The 16,052-nt window shown below is 31.2% G+C and overlaps 1 protein-coding gene across 5 annotated transcripts in view; it reads right to left on the bottom strand.

Annotated features, from left to right (window-relative positions):
• The window catches only part of LOC107362958 (uncharacterized), a 101,770-nt gene that overhangs the window by 13,552 nt on the left and 72,166 nt on the right, over window positions 1-16,052 (bottom strand). The window contains exon 1 of one of the 5 annotated variants that reach the window (XM_015930106.3): window positions 11,368-11,421. The exons of the other annotated variants lie outside the window; for them this stretch is intronic. The gene's annotated coding sequence lies outside the window, so the exon portion shown is untranslated. Of the gene's footprint in view, window positions 1-11,367; window positions 11,422-16,052 lie in introns of those variants that run through there. 5 annotated transcript variants of the gene reach the window in all.

Below are 16,052 nucleotides of genomic sequence, written 5' to 3'. Positions count from 1 at the left end.
CTCAATGATTAAAATGTCTTTACAAAAGCTTGACTATTGATAAACATTATTACAATTTATGCACTGAAAGTGGTTAATATTGGTTGAAATAAGGACAATGAAACTGAAACAAAAAGCAAGTGAAAAACAGTTGAAGTTGGTAAAAATTAGCATAATTTATACAAATGAGTAAACAGAAAAGTTGATTTTTAATCAAATGAAAAGTTTCAAATTCATGGAGAAAAGTGAGCAAACGGTCAGAACGACAACAAAGAGATGATGATGATGATGATGATAATGGGAGAGGATGACGCAGGAAAAGGAAGACAAATAAATGAAAATTTTAGAGTAAAAAAAGTAATGAGAGTTTTGAAATGAAAATCAAAGCCAACAATAATCCGGATTCAGATAAGATTAATGTCCGGAGATGAGGAGAGGCTATTGATGTTAACATTGAAAACAAAGAGAGTAGAGAGAAGATGGAAAAAATGGCAAATTTTGGGGAGAAAAAAGTAAAAATAAAAAGTAAAAAAAAAAGTTGGAAACCGTTGGTGGACAGTGTAAAAGGGCAAATGAACCGGAGTCTAGTTTGGTTTAATCTAGCGAAAAACGAGGGAAATAAATGAGAGAAAGTAACACTCAGCATCCTTCATCCTCTTTTCTTCCTGTGAGAGTCAGATGAGATGCTGAGATGATGGCGAGAGAAAGTCCAGTGGCTATGAGAGAGAGAGAGAGAGAGAGAGAAAACAATCTTTTATATAATAATGAGTCATTTGGGAGAATGGAATATATTCTGGTGAAGAAGAAGAAAAAAAAGTAAAATTCTCCTCCCACCTCCTTCTTCTCTCACTCTTTTCATCATCATCATCATCATCTTGTTCTGTCTACATTATGTTGTTGCCTTGTTCTTTGCCTTGTTTCTCATCAATTTGACAGAGAATCCAGAAAAAGCTTTTTTCGATTCCATTTTTGCTTCTTTCTCTCACAAAATAACAATGATAATTGTATTTGATATTGAAATGATTCGAGTTGAACAATTTACTTTTTAAATAATAACTTGGCTTTTCATTTTCATCTTCACCATTTATACACTTTAATGGATAACCAATGATAATGTTGATGTTATCAGTTTGCAAACAATTAAATGAGCTTTCAGTTTAAAGACAAAATGTAAATCACTAATTGCGCTTTGTTTGCAAATCATTTGCCAAATGTTCATTTAAATTGCTAACTAAACCCAATTTCAGCAAAATTTTTACCTCAAACTTTTCTCATCCTTCGAGTCATTGCTTCATGAATCTGGATCATTTCATTGTTTTCATCTATTTGCCTAATGAGAATGAAATTCAACTTGAGATTTTTTCATCGATTCATTTTCAGTGACTTTGAAAGTGAAAAGGGAAAAACAAAGAAAATTTCAATTGCAATTTCAAATGATTTACAAGGAAAGTAATGATTAAATTGAAACGGAAAGGTTTAAAGAAGATTCCATAATCTGAGAAATTATCGGAATGTAAAAAGTTGATCAGGAAAAAGAGTTTTTTTTGGATAAAATTTCCAGATTCAATGATAACTTTATAGTGGAAAGGTAAAGTTGGAGAAGAAGAAGAAATCTGAAAATGTCCATTCAAAGGTATTGGACAATTTGAAATTTCATGAAAAAGAAAAGAGAAAAAAAGGAAAAAAAGAAATGTATCAATTGGAATTAAAGTTGCCAGAGAAAATATTCTTGTTCAGATGAGAAGAGAAAAGAAGAAAAAGAGAAAAGAAAATGAAATGATAAAACCTTAAGAATAAAAAATATCTCTTTTTAAGACAAGCAAAAGTTCCAAATGTTGAGATGATATATCAGATGGTAAAGAGAGTAAGAGATAAAGATGAACTTTACTCAGTTCCATGAAGAAAAACCTATAAAAATGTTGAATAGAATGTCGTTAAAAAATTGAAATTCTCCTCCCATTTTTATACATCATAATAATAATATAATAATATAATATAATATCATTCTTATATAATAACCAACAGCCTATAAATATACAAAAGGATACACTTTGCCTGCTTATTTTAAAGTTGAATTTTGTTGCTCTTTTTGAACACTTTAAAATCTAACCCAACCAACCTATAAAAATGTTATCAACAGAAGAAAAGTTTTGAAAGGAAAGGCAAAAAAAACTCTGAGCATTCGAGTTGAAGATTCAATATTCAATCCCTTTGAGCTTTTTTGCCTCTTTCCTCTTGGATAGAGAAAAATTGAGAGTAAAAAAAGGAGGAAACTTTTTACTTTTTTTTTAAATCGACCAACATTATTCACTCCTTCTTTCCATAGAAAAGACATTTTCTCATTGTATAACTTTTGCTCAATCTCAATATTGTCATCATACTTAGGTATTATAATGAGATGAACACACCTACAAGAGCAACTTGTATTAACCCTTTATCGATTCCTAACCTAACCTTACCTAACCTAACTCTGAGGTTGAGTTCAACTTAAGGAACAATTATTTTTTGGATTTTTCCGATTCACCAACTCGCCAACTTCACCACTTTTCATCATTTGCAGGTATTACAATGATGCGAGATAACGCGTCTAGAGCATCTTGTGCTACCTTTAACCCTTTATCCTAACCTAACCCAACCTAACCTAACTTTAAGCTCTGAGTTCGAGTTCGACTTTAGGAACGTTTTTTCTTGGATATTTTTGATTCTCCAACTTGCTTCGACTTGCCTTGCTAGTAAAAATTAATTGAATGTTATCAATTATTCTTTGACCTTGAGCGCTTTTCCTTGTCTCTTTGGTCCACATTTTCATCTCACCTCATCATTTTGTTGTCATCTTTTTACTTTCACTTGTTAAGTCTTTCTTTCCTTTCTTTTATTTTCATCTTTTTTTATTTCACTCTCTTTTGGCAGTCTCTTTTACTTTCTAATCAACAAAGAAGGTCAATAGTTACATAAGTTTAAGGAAACATCAACATTGACCCAACTCAATGTTTTTATCTCTTTTTGACAGTTATGTACAGCTATGGACACTGGTCACTTCAAAATTAACAATCAACATTTACAATTGATTTTTTTATCTCTTCTTTTCTTTTCTCTCCCTTCTCTCGCCATCATTTTTATCATCTTTTTTTTCTTCTTTGATATGTGTGAGTGTGTGTTTACACTTGACTTCTTATTTCTATTTCTTCTTCTTCTTCATTCTAGTCTTTACTTTCCTTCATTAACCTTGCTCTTGGCTAAAAATTGATCAGAACTTTTTTTTCAACAAAAAAATGTCTCATCATGATGGTGATTCTGGAGATGATGAAGATGATCATACCTTTGAGGCTTCTTTTTGTTTACAAAGGAAACAAGATGATGAAGGGGAAAAGTGAGAAATGAAGTAAAAATTACAAATCAACAGTTTACATCGGAAATGATTCTAATCATTATTCAGTAAGAAAAGAAGAAAATGGTTCATTTTTCGTAAATCATCCAAATTCATCATCCAAACTGGTGGAATTGATTATCAAGTTTACTCATGAACCAAGTAAAAAATAGTAATTTTGCAAAACTAAAGTTCATTGGGATCAAATCAAAAGTGAGCAAAGAGGTGAAAATTGTTTATCAAGACTGTTGAGCAAAGCTTCATTGATCAGGTTAAGTTAGGCTAGGTTGGGTTAGGTTAGATGATTCACAGGTTTGAACTCTGACGAGCTTTGAAGGAGTTTTGGATTAACTCAAATATTCATAGTTTATTAGACTCAACATCATGCGATCACTTTTTGTCACCCGGTGATGTTAATTTATTGTTCAACGTTGCAACGTTTGGGTTGTGATTAGTCGTGACTAAACCTTGAACAAAGTTCAAACTCTTTAAAAACTCAAGGAATTTCAAAACTGAAACTTGAGTTACTGCTCAAGTCTTGATTATTTCATAAATGAACCTTTCTTTTACCGCCAAATAAAGATAATTTTGACTGTCAAAAATGAAATTAATCAGTTCATTTTTTTGGTGGCAAAAAAGAGGCGATCATTTAAATGAAAAGCTTTTTTTTGTTGAAGTGTGCCAATAGCACTGTGGCAAAGTTAAAAGAGACTAATGATGAAAATTTTGGGCTGACCATTATTTTCATTTCTTTTCAAGAGAAGAGAAAATTTTTCTCTCTTCTGTCTAAATGAATATGATATATTACCAATGAAATTGGCAAACTGATTACTATTAATATTGATATTTATCGAGATTACATCTTGTTTAATGTGAAGCACTTTTGTGCACTGAAAATGAAGATGAAGTGGCGAGCAGCAGCAAAAGTGACAAGAAATGACAGATAACCCAAAGAATCAAATAGATTTAACTTTAAATTACATTCTCATTGCAATTATAAACTGAGCAAAATTGATGAAGATGAATAAAAAAAAAGGTGAAAAACTGTTGAGATGAGTTTCTGCAAATTGAAGTAACAGCAGCAAATGATGAAGATGAAGGAATAATTATATTTCATTTTTTGTCTTATCAAGTGTAAAGAGTAAAGAGTAAAACATTTTAATTATTTTTAATTAAGCTGTTAATCAAGTTAAACTTTTAACTGCAAATTGCAAATCAATAAGACTGTAAACTGGGCGCATGAAGAGGGCAAAACAAATGGCAATTCATGTTGAGCTTACCCTTGAACAGGCAAGAGTCCAAACATGAAGCACACAACGAAAAAGGTAAAGTGAGGAAAAGTAATTAACAAAAATCTCATTTGAATGTTAATTGTTTTGCCGTTCACAATTGCAACAAAAAAAATGAAAGGTTGAAATCGATGGTTGATTCAAGATTATCAATTATGTTTTCTTGTTTGCCACTTTAAACAGGTAATCATTTCAATCAATTGTAATTAACAATTGATGCGGGTTTTCAAATAGTTTTCAACCTTTTTTTTCTAGTAAACTCACAAAACAATAAAATACTAATCATTGTTAATGTAAGAAGAAGAGAGAAGAAGAAGATATAAAGATATTTGTAGACTGAGAGAGAGAGAGAGAGTGGAAAAGGTATGTTTCGAAGTAATAAAGGTAAAGGTAAAAGGCAGGAAGGTGAGTGAGAAGGATAAGCTGGGAGTGAAAGTCATCAATTAATTTGCCTTTTGACAGTGAAAATAAAGTAGACTTGAAGGTGTGCTATGAGCATTCACCGGTTCAACTTGTTTTGTTTTACAACCTTTTGTCTGAACAAATTTTTGTGCTCGCTTTTTCAATTTACTCAATGATAATGAGCAACAATGAATACTTGTAAAATGATATTGAATCCAAAATTGGATTGCCTTCCGGTAAGGCGAGATGATAATCACACTTCGCCCCCCAATGGCCAATCTCACCCACTTTTACTCTTGCTTCCTCATCTTGATCAGACCATTGTTGATCCATCCCAATGAGAAATTTTTGCTTTTTTGACTTTTCTTCTTCTTCTTCTCTCGGATTTTAAAAGCAAATTTTCATTTCTCATTAAAATTTTCAATCAAATTTCTTCCATTCTTCATCTTGCACTTTTCACCTTTTCTTCATTCTGTCCTTTCAGGCCATTTGACGATGATGATCTTTTCACTTCTATTTATCTTCTTCTTACTGTTTACTTCTAATGAGACTTACCCACAATCGTATTGATGCTCCTTCAACCATAACTTTACTCTCTTACCTGACCTTTTCTTGGTTAAACTTTGGGCTTAACGATTCATTTTTTTGGCGTTTTCTTCTCTCTTCTTGTTGCTTTTCCTTCTTTTCTCACTCTGCCTTTTTCAATGAATGATAATCTTACAATAAAAATAATAACAACTACAGTAACAAAATAGTAATAATAATGATAATGATAAACATAATAACAGGTAAATAACAATGGTAAAGTTGTTTATCTAAAAAAGTTGCTAACTTGAAGAATGACCAACAGAATGAGAAACTCTTCCTGCAATCAATTGTGCTTTTTTGTTCAAAATCTTTGATCAAATGTTGATGCACGTTGTGGCTGTTGTTGATGATGATAATGATGATTAAGATGATTAGATGTGGAAAGGAAGGAGCAAAAATGAAACATCGATTAACTTGAAGAGATTAAGAAACAAATTAGCATCAAATTAACTTTTGAAATGAAAAGATAACAAAACATGATCAATGCATCATTTGGTGTTCCTTACAGTTCAACTTCAAAACGAAGACAATTTTCACTGTAAAGCATTTTGGGAAAACAAAATAAACTTAATGTCCATTTGGAAACTTACGCCAAACGAAGAAAGTAAAAGTGAACTTTGTCTGTCTGGCTAGTCGGTGCTTTCACATTCGAATCTCAATCGGAATGAAAATCTACTGAAGTCGACGAAAGATCGACTCACCACTCTTGGGTAAAGTTTTGCTCTCAAATATCGCTAGACTCAAGACTCAGAAATTTTATTCGAAAAAATCGAATTTCAAGAAAGTTCTGAAGCAAACTTTTTTTTGTCACCGTTGAACGTCTTTGTTCGCATGGGCCAAAAGACATTTAGATTGTTGAACGAATTAGTTCCTATTGGTAACCCTGTTGGATCGAAATTCATTGTCTGAATTCGATGCTTGGTGTTTCTTGATCTGAAACTATTTTCGAGTTTTGATTTTAAGTGCACTTCTGAGTTGTAATTTTAATCGATTCGATAGTGAAAGTTGTAGTGGCAAATGTTGAAAATTGCTGATTGAGAGTTATAAAGTTGACAACGAATTATCTGTTTGTTTTGGGTAAACCTCAGAATGCTATAAACAAGTACGTGATAATGTTTACCAAAAACGTAACTTTTTTTTATCTCTTTTTTATATTCTTTTTTTCGCCACCATCATCAACATGAACATGAACATCATCATCTTGTTTCCCATCTTAACCATCATTATCCTTCTCATGTTGATAATTTAAAGTCATCTTGCGTTAATAACAATAACAAGTTGATCAGCAAGCAATCAATGGCTCTATAAAATTGTAAAACAACGTCAAAAGTACAACCAAACCAAACAAAACAATCAAACTTAAAGATCAATATGTTTCTCAAATGAAAACAAAACCAAAATGATCCTTTTGAGGCCAGCAAAAGCCATCAAAACTCGACTCTTCCCATCCCTTTCATCACCTTATATAACTAAGCAAACACACAACACACAGAGCGCGTGAAAAGCACACTTCACACACCAAGAATAATTAAACATAAAAAAGTTCAAAGTTGCTTCAAACGATTGACCATCAATTGAAAGGTGCAAAGCAAAGAGTAAAATTGCAAGACTCAGAAGCGAGCAAAAAAGGTAGCTTCACATTCCCAGTAGCCGAATGAGATGATAAGCGAAAAAAAAAATTGTCTGAGAAACAGGAAGAAGAAGCATCTTATTGACTTTTTTTCAACCTACAACACTTAGTTGCTCAGCATAAAGACACACATAGAGGCACACACAGACTGTATTTACCTCTTGGTAAGGTAGTAATTTCAAGACGCGATTTTTTAACGCCACTTGTGCTTGCTGACCGATAACCGGACAAGCTGAAGCAGAGCCGAGCAGAAGAAGAAGAAAAAAAACATCAACAACAATCTAAAAAAAAGCAGAAGTATATGGTTTGCTGTTAACCAATTTGGTTCCTCACTAAATTACTATCTACTTGAAAAGACGTCTAGCAAAGACTCAACAATCATCTCAACTAATATCAACGTTGACTTTTTGGCCAGTCAACGTTAAGAAGCAAAGAAGTTAGAAAAAAAGCAACTTTTGTCTGCCATTTATTTTATCAACACTATCCAGTCATTCACTGCGAGTCTAATAATATACAAAAGGTAAAATGGAAAATGTGTTAAAATCTTTAAGCCGGAAGTTGCCAGGTAACTAGCTTTTTTTGGCCCAACACTGTTACCTGAAAGTTGAGTGTCTCTCTCCATATTTATTGACGCTTTTGCAATTCGCGGCTGGCAATAAACCAATTGACTTGTCTCTGTGTTCAAAAGCTTTCCGTTGAGTCTTGGCAAGAGAAGCCGAGAAAGTAAAAAAAAACTAAATAAATAATAATGATAATGATAATAATAATGCAAAATGCAATTATTTTACTACTCCTTCTAGTCAACTTTAAACTCCTTCTACTCCTCCTTTTCCTCCTCCCTCCTCATATTCAACATCATCATTATCATTCAAACTTCATCACTTTACTGTTATAACTTTCTTGGAACACTTTTCTTTCTCTTTTTAACATGCAATAGATAATTTTACTTTAAACCTTTTAAGCAGGCATAATAATTGTAAAAAAAGGGTTTACTTTTTTTCTGCTCCATGAAACTGTCATTTTTGTCCTGTAAATACGATTATTATGTTGAAAATGAAAACCCGCTCATTTCGATAGCTGCCAACTTGCCGATCAAAACTTATAATCTTTACAATATATAATTTAGTTGCGCTGTGAAATATTGGCCAAATTAAACTGGAATAAACTTTTAATTTGAGTGCGAAAAAATGTCGAAACGAAATTGAAAAAGATTCGGAATTTCGCTTTTGATCTTTAATTCAGATGTGCTTTAAGAGGAACAATTGTATATTGAAAGGTTAAACTACAAAATAAGAAATTCGAGAAAAAGTTGTTCGAATAACGAAAGTTTGAATTGAAATAACGTACATGTTTGGTCAGAATAACTGAAATCTTGAAATTTGAATTTTAATAAAAGTCTTGAAGTAAAGCCGAGCAAAAAGCTGCTTTTCTGATTTTTTGAAGAAATGCTAAAATTTTCGAGTTTTGGACGAAAATTGAAAAAAAGATTTTCAAAAATGTGAAAAGAGATCGAAAATTAGGTTCAATATATTTCAAAATTTAAAATTCGACTAATTTTCTAAGGAATTATTTTTCAAACTTCATCTTGGATGCTCTAATCGGACGAATAAATGGCCAAAATTTTGGATTTTGCTCAAAATTGGAAAAAGATTTTGAAAAATTGAATAAAAACGAATCGAAAGAAGTGAAAATTCAAATTCGACTGATTTTCCAGATAACTTTTACTATCACTTCATCTTGTACAACATTCGTAACATTTTTTATCGATTGGACGAAAAACTCAACAAAACTCTTAGATTTTAAAGTTGTTCCAATCGAACTATTCGTTTCAGAATAGTTGAGAATAATTCTTGATTCTTTGCTTTTCCATTTTTTCCTCTATTCTTTCAGTTTCCATTGCCTTTTCCCGTTATTACAATTGATTAATTTGATTCACTTTTTTTGCCCTTCCATTCCGATTAGACTCATTAATTATAGAAATGGCAACAAATAATAGTTTTCATCTTTTCAGTATTTTTTGCACTCTATTTGCGCACAACTGATGAAGTAATAATTTGACCAAACAGCATGATAATATTATCATTATTAAAAGAATAAGACGAAATAATATGTTATTATTTTTCATCCAAAAACTGGGATTAAGTGAAAATAACTTTAGCTTCTTTTGAACATTTACTTTACTCGTCTTCCCCATCTTCATCTTTACTTTGTATCGAGCAACTTTTTCTGGACTTTTGTCTTTCACTTTCACTTGAACCATTTCTCGGCGATTTGATATTATGATTGTCAAAATAAATTTGCTCCTCTCATTATTTGATCGAGAATAAAAAATGTGAACTCGAAGCATAATTGTAATCATAGTTGGTTACATACAAATTGTGATTGATGGTCAATGAGCAACTTTGAACAACTTGGAAACTTATCTTCCTTTCTTATTCTGCTCAGCATCCTCATCATTCTCATCTTTCTCTTTTCACCCAATCTTCATACTGATATATATTTTTTTAGATTATTATTATTATACTTATTGCTATTATTTTTGCTTTAGACTATTCTGAATCTGATCCACAATTATCGAGCCCAATATAAATCACCAAGTCAAGTTTTACTTTTTTTTTGCTTTTTTCTCTTTTTTCTCTTCTTTTTTCTGGACAAAAATATCAAAAGAAATAACTAGGATTTTCTCAATGTTTTGGAAAACTGGTAACTCATCCGTTTCAATGAGAGTATCATCATCATCTTAACTTTCATCTTCATTTTTTCTTCTCTTTTTTACCAGGCTACCTTAGTCAATGATAATGGACAAATGAAGCTCAACTTGAATCAAGAGAAAAAAATCCAAAAATGAAATGATTCTTTTCCTGATTTATCCTCATCTATTTATGAAAAATACTTATCAATTTTACCTTTTCATCTGCGATCGATTGATCATTCTCATTCACGAAAATTTTTGGTTTGTACATTCATCAGCTCAACTCGCTAATTTATGAACAGAACTTGTAGAAATTTTTTTATCGAAAAATCCATTTGTGCTGATTTCTTGTTGGAAAATTTAGCTTCAAGATTCAGTTTACAAATCTTTAAAAATATTTGAATCTTTTGTTCGAGAAAAAGATCGTCCATGTTCCATCATGATCAAATCTTATACAACGATTATCAACCAAAGTCTAAGAATTGAAATTTTCGCGTTGACAAGAGCGTTGATAAAAATTTTTCATTTTCTTATCATCGAGAAGTTCTTTGAAAGTTCATGAATTTCATTAAATTTCTCGTTGCAATATGTCGATGCATTGGAAAGACAATATTTTTAACCCAACAATAAAGCGCAAAAATGAAGCTCAAAATTTTGGTAAATTTGCTCGAATTTGAACATTTTGAAATTCGCTATCGGATTATTTTGCATTATTATTGTGACAACAAAATAAACTTAAAACTTTTAATGACAACAAGTCGAGTTGAGCCTAATTTGCTCACCAACTTGTAATTTTACTTCACTTATAGTCAGACTTTTTTACTGGAATCAACTTGTTGGCAATAATATTCAAAGGTGATTGTTCTGAACCAAAGGAACCCAAAAAATTGATGAATTCATTTTTGTTTGCTTACGATGGTCAAAGACAAGGTGCAATAAAACTGCATAAAAGTGACCATAAATGTTACCTAAATCATAAAATTATCTTCTTTCACGGAATGATATTGTTTGAATTATGATTGGGTCAAGTAAATGGTTTAATAGTGAATAACAATTGTAAACTGATAAGTAGCTTTTATTTCCATGTCGTTTGGTGATAAATGACATTGAGTAAAAGGAATGAAATGAATAAGGAAAAAAGATGATGTTAATGATGGGGATCATGATGATAGTGATGAAGTGAATAAGAAAATTTTGTGAACTCGGATGAAGGATGGCGAAGAAAACAAAGCAAGAAAAAAGTGTCTAAAAAACTAGCATCTTACAAGAAAAGGAAAATCATAAGAATGAAAAAAGAAGGAATCAAGTCAAAGAATTTGATGAAGGTTGAAAACTATGGATCAAATAGTTGTACTTAATCAACATTATCGGGGAAAATGAAGCAAAAAAACAAACAACCTACAAGTTCAGGTCAACTTACCGGTTGATGAAAGGTTACTTTTGAGAGGAGAAAGAAAAATGACAAACTTGTGGACTGATTGAAGATGGATGATGCTCATGACAGTCCAACCATATCGATAATGTTGATGTGTAGTAAAGAGAGAGAGAGAGAGAGAAAGGTTGTTGAAATAAAAATGGAAGTGAAAAAAAAGTCGAAAAAAGAAAGAAAATTTTTTGTTTCCATGATGATGCTGAGCAATCACAGAACCAATGCACCAATGGGACTTGATCAGTCAATAACAACAAACTTTTTAATTCATCTTCATCATCAGTACAAGATCAATATTCAACAGAAAAATCAAGTGACAGAGAAAATGATAAACAAGCCCAAAGGAATGTCACTCAAAATGGAATAACAAAAGTATAATTTGGATCAATCTTTCTTTCTTCAACAAATCAAATTCATCGATTCACGAGCATAGAATAAAGTTATCATGAAATTTTAGATAAAGTTGTGCATTCAATTTTCAAAACTTTCAATCACATTTTCATCCAATTTTAAATTCAAAATTCTAATCCAACGAAATACGAAATGATTTTCAAATTTTTTATCTCAATAATAATTCAAAATGTAAAACGTCACCTCAAAGTTCAAGTTATTTTATTTTTCTAATTATAAACATTCAACTCTGAGTCGTCTTGGTTGGGTTAAATGTTGCAATCAACTTTACACAACAAATAAATCAGCAACTTAATTTAACCTAACCTAACCTAACCTAACCTAACTCAAACTCATGACTTCATAAGTCATAGTTTACAGCAAAGATGTTTAGTGTAAGGAGTTGCGATTGCAAAATTCAAATGTTTCTAAGCTTACAAGGGAGGTTATCGAGATACCCGAGCTACTTTTGAATGAGTGAGGTGTCATTCGATAGAGGATGATGAGTTATGAAAAACTGTCGAGGCTTTTTTCTGCTAATGCAGTGGTTCCTAAGATATTTGGGTTCAAAATTTGGTCATTTTTATTAAAGTCAAAATTAAAAATCTATTAAAATATGAGTTGAAGGGTAGCTCAGTGGTTAAAGGTGCAAGGGTAACTATGAAGGTTTTGGGTTCGAGACTCACTAACATTATGTTTTTCCCCTTCTTAATTGAATTATTTATTTTAATTATTTTTTTGTGAAAAATTAATCAATTTTAGATGAATTTATCAAAATTAAAAAATATTGATGAATATTTGTTAATTTTTCACAAAAAAATAATTAAAATAAATAATTCAATTAAGAAGGGGAAAAACATAATGTTAGTGAGTCTCGAACCCAAAACCTTCATAGTTACCCTTGCACCTTTAACCACTGAGCTACCCTTCAACTCATATTTTAATAGATTTTTAATTTTGACTTTAATAAAAATGACCAAATTTTGAACCCAAATATCTTAGGAACCACTGCATTAGCAGAAAAAAGCCTCGACAGTTTTTCATAACTCATCATCCTCTATCGAATGACACCTCACTCATTCAAAAGTAGCTCGGGTATCTCGATAACCTCCCTTGTTAGTTCAAACATAATCTTCAGAAGATTTTGAACTATTCGTTATTATCCAATCAATTATCGAAAAGTGTGCTATCTTGTGTATCTTTATTACTAGTTTGTCATCGGAATGATCAGTAAAGTTTTTCGTTTTAGAAATTCTGACTTTCTAAATGACGATGCAAAGCAATCCAACCAAGTTTAGGTTTAGTCAAAGCAATTTTGTTCCGAGTGAACATATTGATATTTGATCAATATTTTCATATTAAAATGAAACTTTGATTAAATCTGTCACAATCGTTTCTCTTGGCTCTTCTAATTGTCCTTTTGTCATCTTTTTTTATTGAAAATAACGAAATTTATCATAAAATATGCTCGAGCCTTGATAGAAGATATTAATTCGCTGATTCCATGATATTAATATAGAATCTCTTTTTTTCTGCTTTTCATTCTGGGCTCAATTTTTTCTTTCCTTGACTTGATCAAAGAAGAAAAAAATGAATTAATAAATCAAAATAAAAATCAGAATTATCTCATTGAAAATCAATATTCGGAAAAGTTTTTTTTTCTTTTCTTATTCTTTTCTTCTTCAAATGATAATTCTTGTCATATTATTATTAGTAGCAGCAATATTATTCTGTTGACTCAAAATCCAATAATAATAATAATATATTCTGAACAATATTCTGTTCAAGTTTACTTTTTTACCTGGCTCATGTTTGAGCTTTTGCGTTTTGACAGATTTTTTTCTCCTTCTTTCCAAGTCTTAATATAATTTCAACTTGCACTGAATCCTGTTCAAGTCAACATTTCATTTATACTTTTAGATTTCGATTCTCATCATCATCACCCTCATCATTATCATCATGAAGCGAAAGAGAGAGAGAAAAAGTTATTTCTTCTCTTATTACCTAATCGGTTCATCATTGATAAACTCTGCAACTTTCAAAGTTAAAGAAGAGTTTTGATAATGATAATGATATTTGAGATCAACAGACCGTTATAAGGTTCTTTACATTTCCAATTTCAATTTCAATTCAATGAGAGAAAAAAGAATGAATCATGAGAACAATTTTGTACCAAAATGAAAGAGATGAACGAGAGAGAAAATCTGATAATAATGATCATGGAACATTCCAAGTGAAATGGTTTAATTTTGTTCCAATTCGAAGGCAAAGTAAAAAAGTTCGACCAAAAAAAGAAAATAAATTTCAATCAAAAAAACTTTTCCAATCAAATCAACCTCCAGAGGAATCGTTAGCCTTCAATTTCTAGTCGCAATAATGCAAAATAGACCAACGACATTGACAGAGGCATCATGAAGCGATTGCCGTTGAAACATAATCGTTGCAACTTGAAGTCGAAGAGAAAAGTTTAATTTGAAAATTTTCTCAATTTTGTTGCTCTTGTCCAACCTTTCAATTGTTGACTATCTTCTTGTGTTACAATCGTGATTGGGCAAAGGCACGAAACGGAAGAAAAGAAAGAGAGAAATGATGATTTGGATGAAGAAACTATGAGGTAGGTTAAGTAATGGAAGTTGGATAAATGTTGAAATGTGAATGAATACAAATGTTGAATAGTCTTGTTAAACGTTTACTTATAGAGTTTGATTACATTTCAACATTCAATCTCATCTTGTATCTCAACATAATCATCATCATTAGGAAGATCGTTAGATGAATAAAGATGTTTCCGCTTTTTTTTCGTATGTTTAATATTCAAGTATTATAGGGTTAGTGGGTCACACCTTGTGATGGAATGGTGAAATGAATCAAATGAATTGCAAAGTGAAAAGTTGAAAAGGGTAAAAGTAAAGGGATGGGAATGAGAAGGAAAATGTTGTGAATGCAAGGACAACAATTGTTTCCATGTTAGGTGAACCAGAAACTGAAATGCAATGAAGAGAGTGAGAATAGTGATGGAAGAAAAGAGGCAAAATTTGGTGATCATCCATGTAAATAAAATGTATCAAGATGATGAAAATGATGAGAATAAGAATTAGACTGATGGTTGAATGTTGAATGATAAGTCTAATTAATGGAGTCAAAGAAGAAGAATAAGATGATAATGATGAGAATGGATGAAAAATCCATTGATAAGAAATGAAGTTGAACAAAATTTCAACTTAATGGAAGACAATAAGACAAGATGATGATGATGGTGATGAAGGAGGAAAAGATGTAAAGATTTTTCTTTTTCTCTTTTTACTTTATTCGACTTCATTTTCTTCTTTTTTTGGCCAATCTTTAGTGGAATGACCAATGAAAATATTCAAAGGTACATCATGATTAAAGGATATACAGGGATGAAGAAAATGTTCAACTTTTTTTTCTCTTCTCGGTTCTCCTCTTGCTTCTTTTTTTGCAATGGTCAAAGTGATTAAAGTTTCTTGGATTTTTCTCTTTTCGCTGACCATTGTTGGAACAAAGGTTGAATCGTTTTAATGGGTAAATGGGCAGATGCTTTTGACATTTCACCTTCAATCTGGAAGACACTACAATCTATTAAAAGTCCAATTTTTGTTTCCATATTCTTGTATCTTCTTCCTTGATAACCATTATTATTTTCATTTCATTGTAACATTTATTTTGTCAGAACTTATTGAGAATGGAGAAAATCAAAGGACAAAAAATCTATTTTTCAATCATTAAACTTAGTATCTTTTCATTTCAACTGCAAAATAATTAGACTGAACCAAAATGTCTACCCAATTGACGATGTTTTAAAAAGCAACAAAAACGGAGTTTCAACCGATGTCCAAGACTCGGATGCATGGTCAACTCATGAGTTTAAGTTAGGTTAGGTAAGGTTAGATTAGATTATACAATAAGTTTTAAATGTTCCTGCCTAAATTACTTCAAACATAGCGACCAGCACTAAGGCGACTCAGAGCCTACCGGCTTGACGAAGGTTGGTAAAACAACAAAACCAGAGTTTTGTTCATGTTTAAATGTTTAATCCCTCAATTATATTTCAAATATGAAAATAATTTTGAAACAAAACTGACTAAAAGGTTTACAAAACCTGTAAAAGCAGATAACTGTAGCTTTATTGAAGTCTAAACTGCAACTTGAATGGATTAGTCAAAGTTGAAGCGAGAAACTTCACTGACTAAAAGTTTAGTCAGCATCGAGTTATTTTGCATTATTGCAACTAAACAAGTTTCTTATGTGTTGATGACAAAAGGTGA

The sequence above is a fragment of the Tetranychus urticae genome, chromosome 3 (assembly GCF_039701765.1).
Source record: "Tetranychus urticae isolate SD_2017Ah chromosome 3, NJAU_TeUrti_SD_1.0, whole genome shotgun sequence".
In the NCBI taxonomy this organism is placed as follows: Eukaryota; Metazoa; Arthropoda; class Arachnida; order Trombidiformes; family Tetranychidae; genus Tetranychus; species Tetranychus urticae.
The sequence above is the reverse complement of the archived record's forward strand: the minus strand, read 5'-3'. Positions and strand labels throughout refer to the sequence as shown.